General features: G+C 48.3%; 1 pseudogene; it reads right to left on the bottom strand.

Moving 5' to 3' along the window:
* Positions 1-1090: 1090 nt before the first annotated feature.
* Positions 1091-1208, bottom strand: LOC126263923 (5S ribosomal RNA; annotated as a pseudogene).
* Positions 1209-4153: the final 2945 nt, after the last annotated feature.

Genomic DNA, 4153 nt, shown 5'->3' with positions numbered 1-4153 from the left:
TAGGCTCAACAGTTTGCATGACAAGATGGAAAGAGTCATAGCAGTACACTGTCCTCCACTTGTCATAGTGGACGCCACACTTCGGCCAGCACTTCCTTGCTCCCAGCCGTACTGCGTCCCCTGGAAATAGAAATGTGAACACCATCCACTGCTCCAGCTGGAATGGTGGCTCGTGTTGACAGCAAACCACACCTAGCTTTAGCTCTCCATCAGCCCAATCACCTTGCTGCTCTGTCATGCTTGCAATTCCGTCTCCATGCGGCTGCTCCCAATCTCCAATTTGTTAGCCGTTTGTTCTTTCACAGGCCGATGGTAACGGTGGCTGCCTGTATTCTGTCTGTATAGGACTTCACTGAGACAGGCACGTCCTTGGCCAGTCATGCCGATACCCGAACGAGTTCAGCTGTTGTGCCACGCAAGGCCTCAGTGATGCACGAAACACTTGTCAGTCACTGCCCACAGTGGGCCAGCGCTTGCTCCAACTAGAAGTTTGTCTTGGCTACGTACATGAGACCATAATTCACTCTGCATTCCCACTGCTTCTGACCTCGACGTGGTGCTACACTTGCGGTCTGAATCGCCTTGTCAAGCTACGCGCGGCTGCCCCCGTCGGAGGTTCGAGTCCGTCATCGGGCATGGGTGTGTGTTTTGTCCTTAGTGTAAACTAGATTAGGTAGTGTGTAAGCTTAGGGACCGATGACCTCATCAGATTGGTCCCGTAGGATCTTAACACAAATTTCCAGATTTTTTTTCTCACATTTTCTTTCATCAAATTGTGTATAAAATATGCAAAGAAAAACATCATTCGAGTATCCTGATAAGTAGAAAACGAGTTCTTAATAACCACAGTGTCGCAGAAAAAATATATATTTCATTTATTTTTATATAGCGCTCCGTCTTCAGGTCACAAGTGGCCCATCGGGACCATCCGACCGCCGTATCATCCTCAGCTGAGGATGCAGATAGGAGGGGTTTGTGGTCCGTACAGCGCTCTTCCGGTCGTTAGGATGGTTTCCTTTGACCGGAGCCGCTACTATACGGTCGAGTAGCTCCTTAATTGGGATCACGAGGCTGGGTGCACCGCGTAAAGTGGCAACAGAGCATGGTGGCCCTGATGGTCACCCATCCAAGTACCAGCCACGCCCGACAGCGCTTAATTTCGGTGATCTGACGGGAACCGGAGTATCCACTGCGGCAAGGCCGTTGCCTATTTATTTTTATGGCTATTAGCAAATTCGTTTAAGATATGTTACTGTGGAAACGCTCTTTGAAATTATAGGATGTGATCATTTTCAGATCAGAATTCTCTTGTTGAAGTTATATATCGGACACATTGTATTATCTCTTCTTTTCATAGAGAATTTGGACTGCTATGGAAATAGAGGAACTGCTCCAATAGGAAACACGAACGAAGAGGACAGGAAGAAAGAGAAAGGGGATAAAATAGCTCCCGTCGTGTTTCCTAGCTAACGGATGTGTTCGTGTTGCTAAATCAAGCAACAGGACCGTGCCGCTGGTAACGCAACGTCCTTCGAAGTTTGTCACGTGACGCCGGTACTGTCAGCCGTTGTCACCGTAGAAGGACGGGACGGGGAGCCGCGTGCGTTTCGGTAGGCGCGCGTGCGGGCATCTGCGGTGAGTGGCCGCCGGTTGCGGGAGCCACGCTCGGCGGAGCCGAGCCGCCAGCGCCGTGTTATCCCCTGGCGGCGGAAGAGCTCAATAATTCACGGCGGACACGCGCGCGCACGTACCGCGCTGACGTGATTCGCCGGCCTCGCTGGTTTGCAGAGCACTCAAATTCACGTCCTGCCGGGTCTTCCTAAAGACTGTTGTTGCAACACTGCTTCATTTGGCAATATCGCTCATCATACGCTTCATATCCGGCTAAAAGTGGCCAGTTTCTTACCTAATAATAAAACCGGATGTGTATGATTTTATGTTCCTTACAGACTATGAGGCCAAGTGAGCGTCTCCTCGAGCGATTCGAAACAGTTCCAACATCAGTGAACTCGACAACGGTAGGGAGAGCTGTGTGCTTTCCACATGACCCTCTAAAACGTATTAACACAAGGCACACACTTTAGGCAAGCGCGACACAGAAAGGCAGACTTGACCTACAGTAACACTTTAACCAACGGTATATCCAACAGCAAGATTAGAAAGCGGAGCAGTATCAAAATCGGCCAACTCATCATACACTAAAATATCATTCAGAAGCTTGCTGGTACCTCCTGGGGTTGCAGTGTTCAAACCCTAAGATCAACTGTTTTGGCGCTATCATACTCTGACGCTGAATACTGTTGTCAAACTTGGATGAACAGTGCTCACTGAAGCAAGATAGATGGGCAACTGAACCACACAATGCGACTTATCACAGGCTGCATACGTAGCACTCAAACTGCATGGCTACCAGTTTTAAGTAACATCCAATCTCCAGCTCTACGAAAATCAGATGCTCTCCTGAAGACCTGGAGAAACATTCAGAACAACCCCCAGCTACCTGTACACAGCGATATATTAATAGCAGAAAATCAGCGGCTGAAGCCAAGAAAACCACAATGGCGAACTGCACGGCATCTTGAAGCCTCCGACTTTAGCATCAACGAAGTATGCAGAAGTTGGTGGGAAGAATCGTCAGTGTTCAACGGTCATCTGGTTGAAAAGCCTTCCATGCGAGTTCCAGGTTTCACACTCCCAAGACCCCAGTGGAGAACCATCAACCGCATCCGAACAGGACAAGGGAACTATGGATATCTAGAGCACAAATGGGGCTGGGCAACGTCTCCAGATTGTGATTGTGGAGCTGCCCTGCAAACAGTTAATAACATTGTTGGTGAATGCCCGAAACGAGCCTTTGGGGAATCAATAAATGACATCCACCATGCATCACCTGAAGGGCTCAACTGGGACTGGGCAACATCTCGAGATTGTGATTGTGCAGCTGCCCTGCAAACAGTTAATCACATTGTTGGTGAATTCCCGAAACGAGCCTTTGGGGAATCAATAAATGACATCCACCATCCATCACCTGAAGGGCTCAACTGGATCAACAGACAGGACTTAGAAATCTAAGATGGTTCAAATGGCTCTGAGCACTATGGGACTCAACTGCCGAGGTCATTAGTCCCCTAGAACTTAGAACTAGTTAAACCTAACTAACCTAAGGACATCACAAACATCCATGCCCGAGGCAGGATTCGAACCTGCGACCGTAGCGGGCTTGCGGTTCCAGACTGCAGCGCCTTGAACCGCACGGCCACTTCGGCCGGCAGAAATCTAAGAACTTGTGTAATGTGTAGATAATTTAGCATAATACTTTGAACATTTGTTTCTGTACATGTATTTTGCTTGTCATTTCTTACACTGTATACTCTTAAAATTATGTAATTGATCCAAGCTCTGTATCATCATACGATAAATAAAAAATACCCTAAAATACAGTTCAATCAGATGAAGTACCATTCTACAACTCCACACGTGACAGAGACCTTACCATCTTTCAGCAACACATGTATTTGGTAACTTAAGTATGACAGAGTAGGCTCAACAGTTTGCATGACAAGATGGAAGCAGTCATACTAATACAATGTCTTCCACTTATCATAGTGAACACCACACTGGAATGGTGGCTCATGTTGACAGCAAGCCACCTAGCTTTAGCTCTCCATCAGCCCGATCGCCTTGCTGCTCTGCCACGCTTCCAATTCCGTCTCCAGGCGGCTGCTCTCAATCTCCAACTTGTTGGCCGTTTCTGCTTTCACTGGCCGATGGTAACGGTGTCTGCCTGTATTCTGTCTGTGTGGGACTTCACTGAGAATAGCACTTCGTTGGCCAGCCATGCCGATACCCAAACGAGTTCTGCTGTCGTGCCACGCACGGCCTCAGTTATGCACCAAACACTTGAAACTTCCTGGTAGATTAAAACTCTGTGCCGGACCAAGACACAGCGCACACTATGCTGCAGAGTGAAAATCTCATTCTGGCACCAAATAATTGTCAGACACTGCCCACTGTGGGCCAGCGCTGGATCCAACTCTAAGTTTGCTTTGGTTCTGTACATGAGACCATAATCCGCTATACGTGCACACTGCTTCTGACCTCGACGTGGTGGTATACTTGCTATCTTGGGGAAACACCTGCCCTCTGTCACGAC

This window comes from Schistocerca nitens, chromosome 6, assembly GCF_023898315.1.
Source record: "Schistocerca nitens isolate TAMUIC-IGC-003100 chromosome 6, iqSchNite1.1, whole genome shotgun sequence".
NCBI classification, from domain to species: domain Eukaryota; kingdom Metazoa; phylum Arthropoda; class Insecta; order Orthoptera; family Acrididae; genus Schistocerca; species Schistocerca nitens.
This window is presented reverse-complemented; position numbering and strand designations above follow the sequence as displayed.